This window comes from Ornithorhynchus anatinus, chromosome 20 (assembly GCF_004115215.2).
Source record: "Ornithorhynchus anatinus isolate Pmale09 chromosome 20, mOrnAna1.pri.v4, whole genome shotgun sequence".
Lineage (NCBI taxonomy): Eukaryota > Metazoa > Chordata > Mammalia > Monotremata > Ornithorhynchidae > Ornithorhynchus > Ornithorhynchus anatinus.
In genome coordinates this window covers 22560491-22583645 of record NC_041747.1, presented here as the reverse complement: position 1 = coordinate 22583645, position 23155 = coordinate 22560491, and the positions used below count along the sequence as shown (strand labels likewise).

The 23155-nt window shown below is 39.2% G+C and overlaps 1 protein-coding gene across 10 annotated transcripts in view; it reads left to right on the top strand.

The window, feature by feature from the left end:
• CNTN5 (contactin 5) overlaps positions 1-23155 on the top strand; it is a 653229-nt gene that overhangs the window by 148615 nt on the left and 481459 nt on the right. The window lies entirely within an intron of this gene.

Genomic DNA, 23155 nt, shown 5'->3' with positions numbered 1-23155 from the left:
CCAAAATTTCAAAAAGAGGAAGAAAACATTTTTTTGTATACTCTATTTCTTGCTTTCTTGGTCATAACATTAATCTAAAAAAAATAAGATAAATGTTGTTTAAAAGCAAATGCTGAAAGCTGTGAGAAAAAAGAAGTTTTATATTTTCTAGCCTTTAGACTGAAATGATTTATCCACTGATTTCCATATTACTGCTGTTCCTGAAGTACATATAGACTGTATCATTTTCAGCCTATTGATATTGTATCTTTCTACAGTCATCTCCATAGATATGACTGAGAGTGATGGAGGAGGCTATGTTTGAAGAAAATAGAAAGCTGAGGGCTTGCAGAAAATAATATGTAGTTGTCAGTTATATGGGTTTTTTTTCTTTTTTTTTTTTTGACCTTGTTTAAGAATGAATGTCCTCCTTACGTTCAGTAATTTAAGTTTGGGAATTTAATCCTTGATAGATTTGGGATAGAAAGCTAGATAGTAGAGGCTGTACAAGAAGATAAAATGATTGCCCTGGGGATACTTCTCTCAGCACCTGAAATGTGTTTGAAGGTCTAAGGGAAATTGGAGAACAGCTGTGTCCGAACAAAACTGCTTTTTTGGTATCTCCTGTTCATCTACTGCTCCTTGAGAGAATGGTGCTACTAAAAGAAGCTGGCAAAAGTCACAGGAGAGTTGATTTGGGAAGTGTGTTTAAATCAGTGGTTGAGAGTATTGGTTTCTATGGAAAAGTCTGATCTTTGTATTTTTTAAATTATTTTTAAATGCAGTGTTTGATTTAGCAATAGGCAAAGGTAAGCACCTTGAGGGCGGGGATCATGTCTCCTAACCCTATTTTACTCAATATGGTTGTCTGCATGGAGTAAATGCTCAAAAAGAACCTGGCCTTTGGAGCAGATGATCTGAGTTCTAATCCCTGCTCTGTGACTAAGGGCAAATAACTTCACTTCTTTCTGCCTGTTTCCTCATCAGTAAACTGGGATATTAATACTTGTTCTGCATCCTAGATGGACTGGGAGCCCTATGAGAAAAAGGGACTATGTCCTACCTGATTATCAGCATGACTCAGTGGAATGAGCACGGGCTTGGGAGTCAGAGTTCATGGGTTAAAATCCCGGCTTGGCCGCCTGTCAGCTGTGTGACTTTGGGCAAGTCACTTAACTTCTCTGTTAGCCCATCTGCAAAATAGGGATTAAGACTGTGAGCCCCATGCGGGATAACCTGATCACCATGTATCCTCTCCAGCGCTTAGAACAGTGCTTTGCATATAGTGAGTGCTTAACAAATGCCATTATTATTGCCCCAGTGCTTAGGATAGTTGTTGGCATATAGCAAGGGCTTTATTAAAAAAAAACAACCCAACTATTATTGTTATTACCCCATAATACATCTTGAAGAATGCTAAACCATGCGTGAATGCTGGAAATGTAAATGAAACAAAACTAGAAAAAGCAGTGTGGTTTACGGGATAAAGCCTCGGAGCCAGAGGACCTGTTCTAATCCTAGCTCTGCCACTTGCCTGCACTGTGACCTTAGGCAAAGAAGCAGCATGATGTAGTGGATAGAGCATGCTCCTGGGAGTTGGAAGGTCATGGGTTCTAATCCTGGCTCTGCCATTTGCCTGCTGTGTGACCTTGGGCAAGTCATTTTACTTGTCTGTGCCTCAGTTACCTCTTCTGTAAAATGGGCATTGAGACTGTGATCCCCACATAGGAAGAGGGACTGTGTCCATCTAGATTTGCTTGTATCCATCCCAGTGCTTAGTACAGTGCCTAGCACATAGTAAGTGCTTAACAAATACCATTATTATTATTATTATAGCTATGTATGACCTATGCCTCAGTTTGTTCAGCAAAAAATGGGGATTTGATACCTGCTGTACCCATTACTTAATGGTGAGCCCAATGTGGGACAGAACTGTATCTGGCGTTATTAACTTGTAACTACTCCAGCACTGAGAGCACTGTTAGACACATAGTAAGCTCTTAACAAATACCATAAAATATTTTTTCAGATTTCTTTTTTCTAAAGTAAATCAATTTAAAGGACCATCAAGAAATTAAGTGGTGTCACTTTTTTTTCCTTAAACATCCATTCTTATGAAAGAGGTATAAACAGTAAACGAGCCAGCGTTCAGAAAGTAGCTAATAAGGGTTTATAGCAAACAAGAAAGCTCTCATCAATCAGTTATATTTCTTGAGCAGTTTCACTCTGTGCATTCACTGTACTAAGCACTTAGGAGAGTACAACACAGCAGAGGTTGTAGACATGTTCCCTGCCCAAACATAGGTTCAATCTAGTAATTGTGGAACCAGGGGATGTACAATTGATAGAGACTCTTTCGGTCACAGTGGCCAATGTCACGTGAAGCAGAGCAGCTGAGTGAAAAGAGCACATGGCTGGGCTTCATGCAAACTGGGATCGCATCCCAGATCTACCACAGGACTCGTGTGACCTTGGGCATGATATTTAACTTATCTGTGCATCAGTTTCCTCATCTGTAAAATGGGAATTAAATGCCTCTTCTCCATCCCCCAAAGATTGTGAGCTCCATATAGGGCAGGGCCCGTTAATTATCTCATGCATTCCCGGAGCTTAAAGCAGTCCTTGGCACACAGTAAGCACTTAATAAATACCCTTACTATTATTATTATCACCATTACTATTATTAAGAATGCATTACATTCTCCTCTAGAGGGAATAATGACCTTTTGTGTTCATTCTGTGTAGGCTACAGATGAGAGACCAAGTGTCTTCTATTAATATGGAGAAATAATAGAAGTGGAGAGAACCACTCCATTTATCCATTTAATTTCCATACTCACTTCTTCCCATCCCTCCCTCTCAGCATCATTTATCTCTTTGATCCTCTAGTGGTGACTTCAATCACAGATGAAATAATTCTAATGTCAGCCTTCTATTAAAAAAAAAATTCCAGTCAATAGTATTTAATAGAACTACTCTCCAGATTTAATTCTGTTATGCAAAAGTAATATGTATACACGTGCTTACATGTGTATGGTTGGGTAATATAAACTAGCGTTCCCCTGTTGATTGAAGTGCTTCAATTTTTGATTACTCATTGAGTACCTGACTTTCTTTTAGTCAACTAATATTAGAGGAAGTTCAATCAAAACCCATTAAGCATAATGAACATGGTTCAGAGAAGAAGTTATAAGGAAGTTACTTCTGTACTGTATGCATTATTCAGGAAACCTACCTGAAGAGCCATGATTGTCTCACCCAAATATGTACTTTTGTACATTAGGAGAACCAGGAAGGGCTATTAACATATGACTTGGAGCTAATGATTTTTGAAGGAAATTATAAGAAGGATGTTCAGGGTCTAATGGGAGGAGGAAATAAATGAGGAAAAAGTGGTATCTACATAAAAATATTCTGTCAAGAAAAAGATGAAAAAAAGTGTGGGTCCTTAAGAAAATGTGCTCTAATATAGTATTTGAAGTACTACTTACGTGATCAAAGCTCTGTTTACTGTTTTTAAGGAGCCTAATGACAGTTAAGTGAGAGGTAACCACATAAAAGGATATGTTTAATGAAAACTTTTTTTGTTCGCTTGTTTTTACTGTCTCATTAACTGGTGCAACATCCTTAACCATTAGGATGGTTCCAAATTTAGACAATCACCCCATACTTCCTCCAAACATATTGTTGGAGAGGAAATGCCAGCCTAGATTGGTCATTGTTTGGGCTGATCCAGTGATGGCCTTCCTTGTGACCTTCATTTAGTTTATAATTTAATCATTGAGATAATATAGGAAATAAATTAAAAAGAAACACACACTTTATGAAATCGAATTTGAGGCACTTAAAGATAGGGTTTTGAGAGAAATCAATGATATTCAACTCTTGCTACAGGCAGAGCACTGTACTAAGCATTTGGGAGAGTACAATGCAACAAAATTAGCTAATACGCTCCCTGCCCGAGACAAAATTAATACTTATAATCTGAGGAATAGGAGCTGAGAAATTGAAGGAAAGCAAGAGGAATCAACAGGAAGGAGGGGTGTCACTTGTAGTTTCAAGGTGAATGCTAGCAGAAAATTGGTCCCTAGCTGATTAATCCCTACCAACTTTGTGTTGCCAAATACTGAATTGGGGGCTACCTTCCCGGAGAAATACGTGCCTGTTGCAAACCTCAGCAGCTCTCGCAGCCTTCTTCATGACGACAGTTTGAACCAAGTTAAGGCGGATACCAGGAAATATCTTACTTTGTCAGATCTTTGTAGTGGCAACCTATGCCCTTTTGCATCTCTTAACAAAAGCGGTGTTGCAGTCTAGCTGGAATAATTTAAGATGCAACATTATGATGAAGCAGGAGAAAAAAACAATCAATGAGGTTTATTGAGTGCTTATTATGTTCTGGGCACTGTACTAAGCACTTGGGAAGACCATCCATTCAATCATATTTGTTGAGCGCTCACTATGAGCAAAGTACTTGGGTGGGTACGATAGAACAGTAAATAAGCATATTCCCTGCCCACAACTGGCTCACGGTCTAAAGGGGGAGACAGACATTAATGTACATAAATAAATACAACAGAGTTAGCAGACATCTTCCTTGCCCACCATGAGTTTACAGTCCAGAGGGAGAGTCAGAAGAGTTGTCCTTTCAGGGTCACTTCTTGCCAGATGCTTCTCTTTTCAGAAGAAATAATTCCCAGTGTGCATTCAAAATGTCTTCATTAATTCAAAGATACATTTGTTAAAGTGGCAAAATTTACCTCGGCCTCCATGTTCAGTGTCTACCTCATGTCCTGTCTATATATACTTAGATCTATCCATAGATATAGCTCTGAATACACAGTTCCTTGGGTTTTTTTCCAGATTCTCACCAAGTTGGGGTGAATGATAACTTAGGGGTGACCCAAGAATATTGGGACTGAATGAGGTGGGTGACTTCTGAGAACAGCAGTACCACTTATCAGCTGTGTGACTTTGGGCAAGTCACTTAACTTCCCTGGGTCTGAGTTACCTCATCTGTAAAATGGGGATTAAAACTGCGAGCCTCACATGGAACAACCTGATTACCTTGTATCTACCCCAGTGCTTAGAACAGTGCTTGGCACATAGCAAGCACTTAACAAATGCCATTATTATTATTATTATTTATTCTGGGTACTGGCTATACTAATGGAAACTTCCATTTGATGTAAATTCCCCGGACCTGATGTCCCAGAGCAATTATGATAGTGAAAATTTAACTAATGGAGAAAAGCACTGTGGATTTGTAACTGAATAACCTCAGCTGTCCTCAGGCCTTTCATACAGAAAACTTTTCAGACAAATGAGGACTGTTTTTGTACATAGAGGCCCCTGCAGCTATGTCTGATAGAACTGCCAAAAGCCATCTATGAGACTATTAAGAATGAGGAGACATTATAGATTGAGGTTGGGGTTATTTTGGAGAATAAACTAGTTATATGTGTAATGTTAGGGGTCATCCGACCACAAATAACTGGACTGTAAAATGATTGAGTCGTTTTGGGTTTTTTTTGGTTTTGTTTTTGTGTGTGTTTTTTTAAAATCACATTAAAAAGGCCCAAGTGGTATTAATGGAAGATAGTATCAATGCAGGCAAAGACTGGAAACATTAAGTGGAGAAAATGAGACTGGAGGTATGTTTGTGGATGTGGTGCAGGATTGCTTTTTAATTTAATGTGTGCATCAACCGATAGGGAAGGAAGAGGCATTAGCCATGGCATTAAGTAATACATTCAAAGATATATTGTGCACTTAAATCCCCTTGTGACACAAATGGACATCAGAAACGAATGCAACTTTACAACTGCTATTTTATCTTAAATCTGAGACAGGGGGATTAGAGGATCTCAAAATAGATAAGATTAAGTTTGCAAAAAAATATACATATGAGCAAAAATCATATCGATTGGACAGAAAAGAGGGGAAATATAGAAAAAACACTGGGGAGCAAAGATTAAGACACCATCAACAGTTGTGATTAATATGGCATCAGTCGAAATAGATTTCAATCCTTGGGTTCTATCATTCATATAAAAATCTTTAAGTAGTATTTTCCTAGGGACAGCAGTGAGTGCCAGGAAGAGTGGTAAGATCAGATCGGTTTAAGAGCAGAGAAGGCACTGTAAGGGCAGTGTGATCTGGTGGATAGAGCATGGGCTGGGGGCTCTCATTATATCCTGGCTAGACTACTGTGTCAGCCTTCTCTCTGACCTCCCTTCCTCCTCTCTCGCCCCGCTCCGGTCTATTCTTCACTCTGCTGCCCGGCTCATCTTCCTGCAGAAACGATCTGGGCATGTCACTCCCCTTCTTAAACACCTCCAGTGGTTGCCTATCAACCTCTGCTCCAAACAAAAACTCCTCACTCTAGGCTTCAAGGCTCTACATCACCTTGCCCCTTCCTACCTCTCCTCCCTTCTCCCTTTCTACCGCCCACCCCGCACACTCCGCTCCTCCGCCACCCACCTCCTCACCGTCCCTCGGTCTCGCCTATCCCGCCGTCAACCCCTGGGCCACGTCCTCCCGCGGTCCTGGAACGCCCTCCCTCCTCACCTCCGCCAAACTGATTCTCTTCCCCTCTTCAAAACCCTACTTAAAACTCACCTCCTCCAAGAGGCCTTCCCAGACTGAGCTCCTCTTCTCCCTCTACTCCCTCTGCCACCCCCCCTTCACCTCTCCGCAGCTTAACCCTCTTTTCCCCCATTTTCCCTCTGCTCCTCCGCCTCTCCCTTCCCATCCCCTCAGCACTGTACTCGTCCGCTCGACTGTATATATTTTCATTACCCTATTTATTTTGTTAATGAATTGTACATCGCCTCGATTCTATTTAGTTGCCATTGTTTTTACGAGATGTTCTTCCCCTTGACTCTATTTATTGCCATTGTTCTTGTCTGTCCGTCTCCCCTGATTAGACTGTAAGCCCGTCAAACGGCAGGGACTGTCTCTATCTGTTGCCCACTTGTTCATTCCAAGCGCTTAATACAGTGTTCTGCACATAGTAAGCACTCAATAAATACTATTGAATGAATGAATGAATCAGAAGGACCTGAGTTCTAATTCTGATTCTGCCGCTTGTCTGCTGTGCGAACCTGGACGAGTGACTTAACTTCTCTGTGCTTCGGTGCCCTTGTCTGTAAAATGGGGATTGTCAATGAGCTTCATGTGGGATAGGGAATATGTCCAACCCGATCTTCTTTTATCTACCCCGTGGCTTAATGCAGTGCCTGGCACACAGTAAATGCTTAATAAATATGATTGATTAACAAATACCACAATTATTGTTATTAGAGAAGTGTGAACATAACTCAATTTATTTTAATATCAGAATACCTGGCTCAGGTAGATTTAATTCAGAAGGGCCACAAGTTGAGAACATTTTTATGGAGACCGAAATAAGGTTTGAAAGTAATTCGTAGGAAAAGATTATAGTGGGGTTTAGCGCAGAACACTTTAGTAAATACTGATCTAAAATGTGATCTCTGGAATTCTATTCTTTTGCGTCTTTTTGTGATCAAATTGAGGTTCTTCCTACCTCTAGACTGTTGGCCCTGTGTGGGACAGGGACTGTTTCAAATCTGACAATCTTGTGTCTACCTCAATGCTTTGCACCTAGTAAGTAGAGTTTACAATGGGATACATTTGTGAATGCAAAACTCTTCTAATGATAAGGTAAGATTGTTTAGGTAAAGAGAGTAGTTGTCTTGCTGTATGGTATCCATAGCATATTGCATGAAGAATCTCTTTGAAAATATCTGTTGTTAGCTTTGGGAATTGTATTTATTAGACAAGTCTGTCGCAGGGATTATTTTTTACCAACTATCTTTTCGTCACTTTATCTGGATAATAAATGTACTATCAACTAAGTAATCAGTCAAAGATACTTACTGAGTTGTTTCTCTATGCAGAGCACTGTATTAAGTGCTTGGGATAGTGCAATAAAGTAAACACAATCTGTGCTCTTAAGGAGAAAAGGGTCTGACTATAAACAGCATGGCCTAATAGAGCAGGGGCCTGGGAATCAGGAGGACCTGGAGTCGAAATCCATCTCAGTCACTTGTCTGCTGTGTGACCTTGGACAAGTCACTTCACTTCTCTGTGCCTCAGTTACCACATCTGGAAAATGGGGATTAAGACTGTGAGCCCCATGTGGGAGTGTATCCAACCTGATTAGTTTGTATCTACCCCAGTCCTCAGTACCGTGCCTTTCACATAAGCATTTCAGTACCATTAAAAAAAAAAATCAATTCAGTTCAACTGGGGATGGTAAAGTTGTGCATTTACTTGCACTTCATCTTTTCACATTTCAGTAGTACAAGACAGATGGGGAACTTGTTATAATAATGATGATGGTATTTAAGCGCTTACTATCTGCGAAGCACTTTCCAAACCAAAGGAGCTGCTGAAGCAACCATATTCTGGGTTCAGTAGAAATGCAAGAAAGAAAGCAAAGAATCCCTGTGACTCAGTATTAGGTCAGGACTGTTGTTAAAGAAGAGGGAAAATAACTCACTTCCATTCTCTTCAGACCTGAGAAAAGGGTCAATCTACTTTCTAATTTCTAATCCCTCAGAGTACTTGGGAGTAAGAGCGTCTGAGCCATCAGGATAAGGAGTGAAACAACCTTCCATAGTTGTTGCTATGCAGACGGGGCTGGCTGTTTTAGAACAGGGACTTTGGGAAGGAAATGACACCAGGCCAAATGAAAAAAATCTAGTTGGACATTAAACCATGTGCTAACCTATTAAGTCAGGTATTGTTGATGTATTCAATATGCCATATTAACATAGGTTAGGAACTCCCTCTTGGCAGGGTTACCTTTGAAACCAAAGGATAGTAATAAATATTCAAATTTAGTCCTTGTCATCTGAATCTGCATGTCATGACATAGGTTCTGTAGATATACCTCCTTTTGCCAGATTTATGAAAAACTTGTGGGTAGGGATCATCTCTCCCAGCTCTGTTTTATTGTACTCTTAGCATTTAGTATGATGCTTTGCACATAGTAAGTACCCAAAAAAGACCACTTAAGTAGGATGGAAGCAGCATGGCAGAGTGGGTCAAGCATGGGCCTGAGAGTCAGAAGGTCATGCCTTCTAATCCTGGCTCCACCCCTTAAATGCGCTGTGACCTTGGGCAAGTCCTTTCACTTCTCTGGACCACAGTTCCCTCATCTGGATGGTGGGGATTGAGAATGTGAGTCCCACAGGGAGAGGGACTCTGTCCGACCCAATTTGCTTAGAACAGTGCCTGCCACATAGGAAGTGCTTAAAAATACTATTATTAATAATATTATTGCTACTTAATGTATTGACAATGTGTATTGCTTGGTTTACTGCAAATCGATCCATTATCTAACACTCCTCTATTCTTTGGGGGACACTGACTCACCATGCCTTCACTTGATATTTGCCTGGGGAAGGGTGTCATGGAATATGGCATTTTTGGTGTTCACATTCTTATAGATGGAGGCCCTTCCTCTGAATGGCTGCTGTGCTATTGTCACAGACCTTCTTGCAGATGTTTCCATTCTCCAAGAGCCCAGCTGTCTTGACAGATAATCCCTTGGGAACTTATTGATTGTTGCTAAACTGGCGAGCAGATCAACAGAAGTCAATCCTGACTTTGACTCCTACCAAAGCTGCAGTTAACCTTCATGTTTCTCAACCCGCCAGTAATATAGTTAATGTGATGCCTTAAATGTGCTATGTGTTTCTCACTTACCAAGGATTATTGTAGGAGAAATCTAATGTTTCCAAACTCTAGTAAATTTTACCAGTTTCTCACCCAAGATATTTTTTGGGGGTGTATAGGATTTTTACACTGTGGTGAAACCTTGCTTTTTATTTTATTTCTTATATCCACCCTGATGTAACCATTCCCGAGAGAAAGGAGATGTACTCCCTACCCTTAAGGAGTTTAATCTCAAAGAAGACATTCAAGACAAATGATTTTGCGATCTATTTCCCAGAGCCTCCAGGGAGGGCCATTGCCCAACCTCATATGCTAGCCCATCCCAAAGTTTAATCACTCCTCGTGCCAAGAAGTCCTTCCTTGAAAACACGTTAACACATCTATTGTTTTCAAATGTTCCTAGTTTCAGGCTTTAATTTTTCTGGGGGTTTTTTTGTTTTTAAAGTACAGTAAGAGTGCAGAATCAGTCGAGTGGAAGTAATTAATGTCCTGGATTGAACAGAAATGTTCATCTGCCTTGAAGCTAAAGCTCCATATAATGTCTCAGTTTTTAAACCCTGTCTATCATTTTAAGATGCCTCTCGAACGTCACTAGAGAAAGTAGTCTTACGTGAACTTTGTTTGCTCTTTCCCCTTTCTGATTGTCTGTGCAAAATGCTACACGTATTTTCTGTAGATACTCCATTGAGAGGCAAGGGACATTGTACGTGGAATTGTTGAACACTGCAGCTCCCTACTAGCTCCAATACCTTATCTAAATAGACTCCTCTGCTCAGTCGAATGTCTTTTCTTCATGGAGTAGATTATCTCTGAAACAATTAGAATCAAATAAGTAAAGAAGAACGTGGTAAATGAAATGCAGAATAAAATTGTTACAGTATTTATCTGGGTAAAGTTACCATTGTAAATTGTTTTCCTGGCTGATAAGCTGCATTTGGTAGGTGGGCTGCCATTGTAAATTTAGCAGGGAGAAATTTATGTCAAAATTACCGAAAGAAAAAAAAAGTCAGCCAAATACAGGCATCTAGTTTCTTAAGACATTTTCAACTCTTGCAAGGTATGATTCTTGGAAAATAGATATGCAGGACATAATAATAGTAATGTTGGTATTTAAATGCTTGCTCTATGTCAAGGACTAATTTTAATAACTGTGGTGTTTAAGTGCTTTTTATGTGCCAAGCACTGTTCCAACCACTGGGATAGATAGAAGTTAAGCAGGTTGGACATAGACCCTGTCCCACATGGAACTCTGTCTTAATCCTCATTTTACAGATGAAGTAACTGAGGCCCAGAGACATTAAGTGACTTGCCCAAGGTCACACAGCAGGCAAGTGGCAGAATTAGAATTAGAACTCAGGGCTTCTGACTCCCAGTCCTATGTTCTTTGCATTAAGCCACAATGCCTCAAAGATCAGTTTTCAGTACCGTAACAGCAGGGAGGCCAGAGTCAAACAAGCACAATCCTCTATACTTGAGAAGGAATGGGACCTAATAGAAATAGCACGGGACTGGGAATCAAGAGACCTGGGTTCTAATTCTGACTCCACCACTTTGTTGGTGTGGCATTGGGCAAGTCACTTACCTTTTCTGTATCAGTTTCCTCATCTGTTAAATGTGTTCCAGCTCCCTCTTAGACTATGAATCCAATGTGGGATGGGAAGTAGGTATGATATACTCCAGAGCTTAGCACAGTGTTTGGTACCTAGTAAGAACTAAATACCACAGTTAGAAATTTTCCAATGTACATGGTGGCTACTGAATCTGGTAGTAGAACTCTTAGAGGGCCTGAAGTGTAGAGAGGAAAATATTATTCACATCCCTGAAAACTGATTCTAGGGGTGTTTTTTGAACTGCTTTGGAGGACTTGCACAGGTCTCTGACTAAGAAAGCAAATCAAGGGAGAGTAGAATTGGGGATATGTTCTTGCTGGCAGTCTCAGATTTGGGGTGGAGGCTATTTCTCAAAGGTCTAGTTTGCAGAAAGGTAAACAGTATGTTTCCCTTCTCCTTTGAAACCTTCAGTGGTTGCCCATGCAACGTCATGTCAGGTATTTGTTACCATCAGCTTTGACACAAAATCAGCTAGCCTTCTCCTACTTTACCTTGCTAATCTGCTACAATCCAACCTACACCCCTCTAGACTGTAAGCTCCTTGTGAGCAGGGAACATGCCTACCAACTCTATTACACTGTACTCTTCCAGTACAGTACTCTATGCATAGTAAGCACTCAATGAACAAACAATGATTGGTTGCAAGTTTTACTTCTCTGTCACCAACCTACTCACCACGCCTCAATCTCTTGAAATCTCTAAATTTCTTGCCATTGAACTCTTTCTTTCCCACTTCTGCCCTCTGACCTTGAACTCCCTCCCCATTCGTATCCAACAGACCACCACTCCCTCTCTCTTCATAGCCCTACTCAAGCCAGATCTACTCCACGAGGCCTTCCGTGACTTAGCCTTAACTTGCCCTGTTTGCCCTCTCTTCTGCATCACCTATGAACTTGGGTTTATAACCCTTCGGCCTTTTAAGTTTCACTCCTGCCAACAGTCAAGCACTGTACTAAGCACTGGATAGGCACAAGATAATCAGGCTCCACATGAAACTCCATTCCAAGTAGGAGGGAGAACAAATGTTCCCATATTTTGCAGATGATGGACCTGAGGCACAGAGAAGTTGTGACTTACCCATGGCCAACCAGCAGCGGGAGAGAAGCAACATGGCTTGGTGCATAGAGGATGGGCCTGGGTGTCAGAAGGTCCTGGGTTCTAATCTCTTCTCTGCCACTTGTCTGCTGTGTGACCTGGGCAAGTCACTTAACTCCTCTGGGCCTCAGTTACCTCATCTATAAAGGGGAGATTAAAACTGTGAGCCCATGAAGGACAGGGACTGTTGCCAACCCCATTTGCTTGTATTCACCACAGCTTTTAATACAGTGCTTTGCACTTAGTATGCACTTAACAGATACCATAATCATTATTAAGTGGCAAATGGGAATTGTAAATCAGGTCCTCTGACTCCTAGACCTGTGCTGTTTTCATTAAGCTACATTGCTTCTCTAATGCACAGTTTTTGACCTATTGTTGTTTTCCAGCTGTTTCAAGCACTCTATTTTACATTGCTCACCTCACTCTGTCAGTAGTATTCTGGGGGTCACCTTGAGACATTTAAGAAAAGTGGATAGTAATAGGACTTAGGCCTAAAAAAAATTCTAAATAACTTCTGATGAGGTGGATGTGCTGAGGTTATTAGATGAAGCAGGACTAGAGAAGCAGCGTGGCCTAGTGGAAAGACCGTGAGCCATGGAGTCAGGAGACCTAGGTTCTAATCCTGCCTCTGCTACTTTCTTGCTGTGTGTCCTTGAGCAAGTCACTTATTTGAGCCTTGTTTCCATCATAAATAAAAAGGGGATTCAGTACCCCTTTTCTCCCTCATACTTAGGCTGCAAACCCCATGTGGAGCAGGAATTGTGGCCAACCTCATCATTTCGTATCTATCCCAGTACTTAGCATTTAACAAGTACCAAAATTAATGCTGTTAATGTCAGTACTATTAAAACAGCTAGCGGTGCATAACTCCAGAAATGTTATCCCTCCCACTCCTTCCTTTCCTCTGAAGCAAGGAGATGTCTCCTCTAGACTGTAAGCCTCTTGTTGGCCAGGAAAGCTCCAACCCATTCTGTTATGTTGTACTCCCCCAAGCACTTAGTATAATGCTCTGCAAGTAATAAACAATAAATATCATTGATTGATACCAAGTGTTCTTTCATTAGCTCCTATTGGGCACCTAAAGTGTTTGGAGCACTCTACCAGGCACTTGGGATTGAATAATGACCATAGGATGTTGTTCCTACTCTCACATAGCTTACAACCTCTCCATTCAGGACATGGGGGGAAAAAGAACTTTGTTGTATAAAAAATATTCTCCAAATATGGCCTTGAACCATATCAATTTGGGCAATGTATGCAGCAGAATTCCCCAGATAGCTTTCCCAGGTCATGTTTTAGTTTTTCAGTGAGTTGGACTCGCTATGGAGGCTAATGGATCCATTTCTGGTCAGGTAAAAAGGACACAGGCAAATTATCAAAGGGAAAAAGAATGGCTTTGGATTACTGCTTTAGTGCAGATGCAACCAAATCATTTTCTTTCCAGTTCTTGATGAACCCATATTAATCTTCCTTCACTCTGAACTTGAGCTTCCAGCATGTTGTCTCTGTAATATTTCCTGTTCCGGAATGTGTAATCAATCAGCTTTATGTTTCAGTGGGATCTTGAGGGAGATAAAGATATAAGTAAGGGACTTTTGTTGCTTTTCATGTTAACCTTTCTCACTCTAATAGCAAGCCACGAAGTAGTTTCTCTGAATTACTCTTCTTAATGAACCTTATTAGATAGAAATAAACATTTAATCTTTGGCACCTCTTCACTGAATGTGAATGTGAAAGAATGATAGCATTGGCATTCTGTCATTACTAAATAAATTGAGGACAATAAATTGAAGCTAAAAGAGCAGCTGTAGGTGCAAAGTCTGGAAGATGAGCCGAAAAAGAGAGAGAGAAGTTCAAAGGAGCCTCCATTTCCAGTTATTGAGAAAGTTCAGAACTGGGCACATTGTAGAGGAGTTGTCAACTGTGATCTTTACTGAATCATTTCTCTTAGTAGATGTTTAGCAAGAAGTGATATAGATTTTTCAGTGTTATCATTGTTTTAGCTACTGGCAGTAACATAATAAAATTGAAAGTTAATTTGGAACTGTGGCCCTATCATTTGGTACTCTAATTAGTTGCCTTGGTGCACAACAGAGCCTTAAGGACAATAAAACTGGAAAAGACATCACATCAGGAAATTGGAGCGACTGAAACTACAGGCTAAATGATCAGAGGTGTTGTGGCTTGCATTTTAGGTGTCTTACTCAAAGGCCAGTTCCTTTTTAATTCTGAGAAACTGTGACTTGTTTTCTTTCATTCAATTGTAGCTGACTGCTTTGGTGAAATTGAGCTCTCCCTCCTCACTTCACTCTGTCTCGAGCTTGAACGTTCATTTCTTCCAATATCATCTAGCATTCTAGAGGATTTTCCACAGCCTGCCTAAGAAATGATTATGAATGGTTCTGCTTCCCAAAGCATGGTTGTGTTTTAGCCAACCTTTTTTTAGGGTTTTACTTAGGCGACATTCATGAGGAAAGTTTGGCTTCTATAAATGAGGCTTTCCATCTAGAACAACCTATGTGATTCATTTAGCACCTGTGCTACTGAAGGATGAGTAGCAAGATTGTTTGGAAAGAAGGATAGGGAAATCTATAAGAGCAAGAGCCAAACTGGTTTCCATGATGCAATTTAAAAGCAAAATGCCAAGTTCCTAAGCACATGATTTTTGAGCTTGTAATAATGTTACAGTCCATTTACTCTGGGTGTATGTGGCCCTAAAACTTGTCTGTTCTCTCTGTGGAAGCTACAGAATGGAATTTAATTAAACCTCTTACTTCATTCAAAAGTAGAAGCACTGTCCATTTAATTGATACTCGGTCAAGGCAATATTGATCTGATAAAAGCAAATCCATTTCACTCTCAACAATTAAAACATTTAAATAGGCTCTGTTTTTTGATGAGAGGATATAAAACCACTGTCAACTACCCCGACGGTCAATGCTAATTATTAATAAATGAATCAGTGTCCATTTGCATTGGAACCCATCTTGGTTTTTTACATCCTAATATCTCAATACATTAAGGTGCTGCAAAAGCCAAAATTTCCTCCTTATCCTAGGTTTGACAAAAACTTGGTTTTCATTTTGTTAGATAAAAGCAAGCTTATAACTAGCTCCTGGAAGGAAACACTGTAGAAATTAAATGGCCAAATAGGTGCCCCAACATTAACCCCAGGTAAAAGTAGGAGATAACGTAGAACCAGCACCTTAATTAACGTTTATTTCATGATTTAGAACCTGTTCTGGGTGGTGAGAAAAGTCACAAGCATGCAAAAGATACCCACAGCTGGTGCCTTTTATATTGATGTTCAGGACTTTGTGGATACCAAAAAAAGTACTGGAACTATCAAGTTTTGGGTCTAAGCCTGGCTGGGAACTGGGAGGTGATTATGGTAAATCTCAAAATATTAGGTCATGGACAGCAATGCTGGAGGGCTCTGAACAGCTGTTTGGTGACTGGGGCAAAGTAGCTCTAAAATAACCAACCTTCCTCTACTTATCTTTGCCCAGTCTAAATGTTCCTTCTTTGTTTTCAAGTTGGACCAAAACCCCCTGAAATGATTCCTGAAAATTCCCCATTATTTGGTATTCAGCACCGATGAAAGTACCAGGTGCTTTGTGTGATGAATGTATGTAATGTCAATAGGTTGGGTTTGAAGATGACCTAAATAAAGTTTTATCATGTGTCTGGCTGCGAAGACTGAAGCAGAACTATCAATCCTCCTCTTGCTGCAGGCATGTAAAGATTACCCTTTGCTGTTTTGCAGCATTTGTTTATTTGTAGTGCCAAAGTGGCTTTCAATCCTGCTTCTTGGCATCACGGTCTTCCCAAGGCCTCGGGACTACAGGACAACTCATTTCTGATTGCCACACACACAGTTAGGAGACATGCACAGGATTCTCAGAACCGATTAATTCCCTCTGGATGGGGAGAGTGAGGAGGGGAAGCCAGTGGGTGGTTGAGGGATGCCTCCTCACTGGCTGCATATTTTATGTGCGCGCCTGCGTGCACACGTGTTTAGAAAGTAGCCCATAGGGCAGGGAAGTGTTTTCAAGGTGAGGACATGTTCATAGCAGAGTAGAACACACAGCTGCAGTGTTGTCATATGCAGTGTGATTTACTCACACACTGTAGTACGTGGAGGCCTGTGATGCCTGAGTGATGTTTTAAAAAATATATTTGACTTCTCTCAGTTTTCAAAACTGTAAAACCAGTTCACAAATCAGCAGGGGGGGGGGGGGCGGGGGGGCAGGAGGGAGAGTGTTGTCATATTCAAATTTTCTGGAATTTTGTAGCCCTAATCCTTTTCTGGTCAAGACATTATTTTTTGCTTCAAAATGAACATTTCTCTCAGGTTTTAATTGGGTTCTCTCTCTCTCTCTCTCTCTCTCTCTCTCTCTCTCTATATATATATATATATATATATGTACATCTAGTAAATAGAAGAGTTCCCAAAATTGGGATGCATTTAATTTTAAGATTAGATGATATCATTAGTCTGCAAAGTTTTATTTTCACAATTGGATTATAGCATATTGTTTGGTGTACCAAATACAAAAATTGGATTGTAAATGATTGCAAATCCTTTGAAATACAAGAGTAAATTTAAATGACAACATGAAGACTTTTAAACAAGAAATTAAAACATTCTTTGCTTTTGATATATTGGCTGCAAAGGCTAGGTGTCAGGGAAAAGATACATTTGATATGAAAAGTATTCTATTTTTTATAATAGAAAAATATACATTCAGTGTTTTCGTGATGAAAAGGTTAGAAATTTTAGCCTTTGAGAATTGAATTATACAGATTCAATTGACTATTTTATTGTCACATCATCTTTGCTTGATTGTCATGGACCTCATAATGCAATTCAGGAAAATTAGACAGAGGCATCTAAAATAGAAGCTGTATTGTTTATTCAATCTTCCTAGATTTCTTTTTCCGTAGACTATTTTCAGATCGAGATCAGTATTCAATTATTTAACTTTGGTATTGTCCTATTTACCTCCGTAGGTCAGTTTGGGGGATTTGATTTGTACAGAAAAATTAAATTAATCGGCACAGAGCCGACTTGAGGGAAAATATACCTGACGTTTCGGCATGGGATGCCGTGTCTCTAGGACAGCAGATGAATTTTTGGAAGGGGAACACTGGAAAGGATATGAGTGTGTTCTGGTAATATGTTGCATGAAATGTCTGTTTCTAGCCAGTATATTCAAGCTAAAGAGATAAATTCCCAGTTAAGCCTGATACACCTATGTGTGTGTGTGTGTTTGTGTTTTGTGATTTCTACTCAGAAATCATCATGGGCAGAGAAAAATTTGATGACCCATTCATTCCCTCAACTGGGTTACTTAAAAAACATGCACTCCCTCCAAACAGCATCTACCAAAAATATCTTTACTTCTATAAACCTCTCTTAAACCTCCTCATCTAGTCAGCCAACCCAACAAATTTCGTAAAGATTTGTTTTTTCTTCAGCCTATTTTGAGCCTGGTCCCCCAGTCTTCTGGAGGAATTTAATTCATAGTAACTTCGAGTTCAGTCTTTCCATCCCCGAATGCTTCGAGTCATGTATGCCTCTGATCATCTTGTTTACTGTGTTCTTCACCATTTCAAGTAGAGTTGCAAGTGCTATACCACGAACCTGTACGCTACGGCTTTTATAGAGAGGCAAGAGATGGACTTTTTAAAAAAAAAAAATAAAAATCCCCTTTTCGATTTCTTCTTCATGAAGCTTTTAATAGACCTTGAAGACAAGTAATAGTTTCAGGAATCAAATTTCATTTTAATATCTCAGTATGGTTAAAAAGGCTTCCCTCAGTCTGAACAGGCTTAATTTTGCCCTTTCAATTTTAAAACTTTTTTTATTTTATTTATCCTAATACGAATATTTGCCTACCAATTTGGTAGAGAAGTCCAATACTGTAGACAAGGACAGTGCCATTTGAGATTACCTGTTTGTATTTTTAAAATGTAACTTCAATTGCATATTTTTCATTATAATTCATCCAGTTTCATCCATTGAACTTGTTACATTTTTAAACTAAGCTGTAATTTAGTTTTTTTAAAAAAAAAGCAGTGCAGTTGCATGAGTTCATCATATCTCATAGACTGTGAGTCCCAAGTAGGCAAGGACTGTCTGATCTAATCATAGTAATTGAGGTATTTTTTTCAAGTGACTACTATATGCAAAGTTCTATACTATTCATTGGAGTAGATATAATAATCAGGTTGGACACAATCCCTGCCCCATACGATGTTTTCAGTCTAAGCAGAGGCAGAACAGGAATTGAACCCCCATTTTACAGTTGAGGAGATTAAGCCACTGAATTTAAGTGACTTACCCAAGGTTAAACAGCAGTCATATGACCTGTTACGATTCTCTTGTATGTGCCCCAGGGCTTGGCACAGAGCAAACACTTGCTGCTATAGTCATTTTAAAAATTAGTATTATAAAGGAAATTATTGTGTTCTAAAGCACTATGTAGAAAGGGAAGAGTTCTCTGTCAAATTTCATGTTATAAATGATGAGCCTAATTTTCCTAGTAGCTAAGCTTGCTCTCTGTAAGTGAGTTATATTTAAGATGACCATTGATTCTCTCAGCTCACAAGGGACCATTTTGTATATTGCTATATACCTTGTTTAAAAAACTTAACTAATTGTGATTTATTCATTTATTTTAGACAATTTAAATGTTTTAGTAAACTTTGAAGAGAACTTTTCCTCCATAATTTTTGGACCAAAGAAAATAAATTAATATTTTCAATGGTTTTTTTTTAAAAAAAAAGCTCTACTATAGCTTCATTTGCTTATGAAACAAATTTTAACAGAATTGCAGAATAATCACTTTGGCAAGTAACACTTTCTAATTGCAATCATGCTGAAAACCTTATTGTTTTTATACCATTGGCTGTAGATTCAATTAATTAATTTGCTCTGTTAACCTATTCCCCCATACTTAACCTATATCGTAACCTTTATACCCATGATGTATTCTTCAAATTAAACTGGCAAAAGTTGGACAAGAAACTATTTTGTGAAAGTATGACTTCCCAAGAAGTATCGAATAACGTCTGCAAAACTCCCCTTTCCCGCTGACAGGCTAAACAGCTAGATCACTGCAGTCTTGTCTTTGAGTTTCCTCGAGTAGAGACAAGGAAGAATAGATTTCCTCTGTTTTATGTTTGTGTTAATTTAACCTGCCAAAACTAATCATCCTGAGATTATACCAGAGCAATATGGTGTTAAGCACCAGCGAGCTGCTTTGGATACTTTGGTTCTGTTGCTGTCTATGCCATGATAAAGACTAACGCTTACTTGAAAATGATCAGGTCTTCAAAATGCACTTTGGCTTCAATTGCCTGTTTTTCTAAGCCAAAAAGTTCTTAATTATATTGTTTGCCTCAGTGTTTTTAATCCATCCTAATTATTTTTCTTCTGGAAGCCAGAGAGAGACAATTTAAAGGATAAAATAGGATTATAATCTGATTAGGCAGGTCTTCATGGCATGAACATATTGTTTGATGCTGGCATTTTCATGCCCTTTGAGATTTTCAGTCAGTATCTACCCACTGCAGCTCAGCAAATAGACCTCTTAAAGAAGGGGGATGAGGCAGAGAATAAGAGTTCATTTTTTATGAAACTCCTACTGCCAGAACTGCTACCTACCCAAGCCAGCCTTAGTCCATACTGGCAGCAAGCCAGACAAAATGAGTCACTACCTTACAAAACCAAGTCCTCAAAATCAAATGTTTCGGTAGGGAGAAACCCTACCATAATACTGCCAAATTATTTGTGTAACATTCTCCAATGGAGAATTTTGGTTTTATTGTTGAATTATCTGAATGGAGTCGAAGCCTCCCAAGAAACAGAAACATGACAAAAATTTGTAAAATTTTTGAAAAGTCCTGCTTGGTTCTTCAGAAGATAGTGAACCAAATTTTCCAAATATGTTCCCTTTACTCTCCCTATGTAGAAATAGATTTTTAAATTAGGTTTTCCAATCCTGTAACTGTTAAAAACTGTCAATGCTACAGTAAAGGGAATATGTAGCTGGGAATGGAAGAAAATTAACACTATTCAGTTTAAAAATTCTAATCATTGTGAGCAATAGTTTCTTTTCAATGGAGATATGAGTCACAGAAAGGAAAAAGGAATTTTATACTTAACAAAAGTTAAATATTATGGGTTTTTCTTCTAAAAATACAGGATTTTAGAAAGCCAAGGCAGCATATAAATGATATTTTTGGTCCCATTATATTGAGAAATTCAATATCTTGCCATTTTAGCAAACATGCAAACACGTCGGCCTTATTTGCCAAGGGTTAATGATATTGACATGTCTCCTGTAAAGACAGTTGTCCTTATGGAGGGCATTTGGTTTTATAAGATGAGCTGATCTTTAATGTAATCCATTTGAAGTTTATAGACTAATATCTGGTTAGTTTAACAGGTTAATAACTGAGTAACATTGCATTACAAGGGTCAGTTTACATGTGTTAAATTTATTGTGAATTGGGTGCCACAATATAATATTGAAGGCAGTTCAAGTAATCATTTAGAGATGGTACTTTCAAGCACTGAAAAGAGAGCTTGACCTACAAGCATTGCTTTTGAATTGAATTACAGAAATGCAATATATATATATATATATATATATATTCCTCCCTATTACACTTCATCTTTATTCAGGTGGGTGACCCCTTTCACACTGAGAATTAGTTCATGTCCTGATATATTAACTTGGGATAGTTAATGAAATAGCTCAGTCATTAACCTGTGTTATGCCATTGATTTTTAATAAAGATAGGTGAGTTAATTCAGATAATGTAAAAACCAAATCCTTTTAGCCAAGAGATTTCAGAATGTTTCACCAGTTTCCAAAATTATTAATTTTATTCCTTAAATGATCACTTTGCTACTTTACCATCCTAATTCAAATAAATATAATTGAAATGGCAAAGCACCTCAAGGAATGTAGTTGGTGCTTATGTAAGAACAAAAAAAAATGGATTCAAGCTAATATTTTCATTAAAAAAATACAATTCAGCTTTGAGAAACAATTTGGTTCTGATCATTCATATAAGGGTTAGGATAAAGCATTCAAATCAAACTGGTACTTTAAATTTATTCAGATTTGTACACTGGTTTTGTATGGCTGCTAATGAAATTATCGCAACATTTTAGGACTCCAAACCCATTATCATGCCCTATCATACAGAAATGAGGATTCAGAATTAAATTGACATACCAGTGAGCAGATTGTTTTCTAGACAAAAACATCAGTTCACTTAAAACAAGAATGTTAGGTGTTGCTAAGAGCTGGCCTAGGTTTTCTTGTCTCTCACAGTAGGAGGAGTCAGTTTTATTTGTACAGAACCATTTTTCTTAGGAAGTGAAAACTATTGATTTCTTTCCTTCCCTGTTGTTTGTCTCTCTCATGGTTCACAGTGAAGTGAACTGAGATCTGAATGAGAAGAGAAATTCCGACCTTTTCTGGCTAAGATGTCACCCTTCTGAGCCATAAAAATAAATTGCTCCCAAACCTTTCTGGCCTTCTCAGTTGGTTTGAAATACCAACTTTCATTTTCCACCAGTGTTCCAAGGGGGATTAGGATGTTTGAAAGCAATGTTTAATTTAGGAAATAAAATATATTGCTTCATGCACATACTTTTCATGGGGCTTAGAGCATGGAAAAGAAGCCTACTGTATTGAAATGATCATATTATCTACCTAGCATAATGTTCTGCAAAATTACTTTTAGGTATTCACCTGAAAAGAGCACAGCTATGGGATTCTGGAGACTTAAGTTGGAAATAGGGTATTCCCTGCAGGGGCTTGATCATAAGTAGTGTTTATTTCTGTCCAAATAACCATCCCAGGTATTCCACAAGAATACCAGGCCAAGAACTGTCTGCTGGGTAATGGTGCTGTGTGGCAAAACTGTCCTGCAGTCACTTCAGTCAAAATCTACCTCTCCAACCCTGACCTCTCTCCTTCCCTGCATTTTCACATTTCTTCCTGCCTTCAGGACATCTCTACATGTCACAGCGATGTTTCAAGCTTGACATCCCCACTCAAACTCTGCCCTCTCCCTGACTTATCAATGAACTTACAGTCTAGAGGACTGTAAATAGGTAAATAATCTTGTACACTGCTATTTCTCCTATTCCTACTCTATTTTGATATCTGTTCCCCTCTGTAGACTGTAATTCCCTTGTGGGCTGAGATCCCATCTGCCCACTCTTTTAATTATGCTTTCCCATGCAGTAAGCACTCACTAAATACTACTGAATGATAAGTGGGTCCTTCATGTTAAATCTTAATGCATACACTGTGCAATAGCACTGCACTTCTGCCCATCTAATTGCTGATAATAATAATAATGATGGTATTTGTGAAGGACTTACTATATGCCAAGTACTGTTCTAAGCTCTGGAGAAGATACAAGGTGCCTGTCCCACATGGGGCCCACAGCTTTATCTCCATTTTGCAGATGACACAACTGAGGTCCAGAGAAGTGACTTGCCCAAGGTCACACAGCAGACAAGTGGCAGCGTTGGGATTAGAACCCACGTCCTCTGACTCCCAAGTTTGTACTCTCGCCATTAGGCCACGCTGCTTCCCTTCGTGCCCTAGCACGAATACAACCAGCAGCATGAGAGAGCATGAGTGATGTCAAGCTGTAGAGTAGACCACCGGCTCTATAGCCAGTACCTTCGTATGGGTTCCTGGTCTCAAACTTCCAGGATCAAG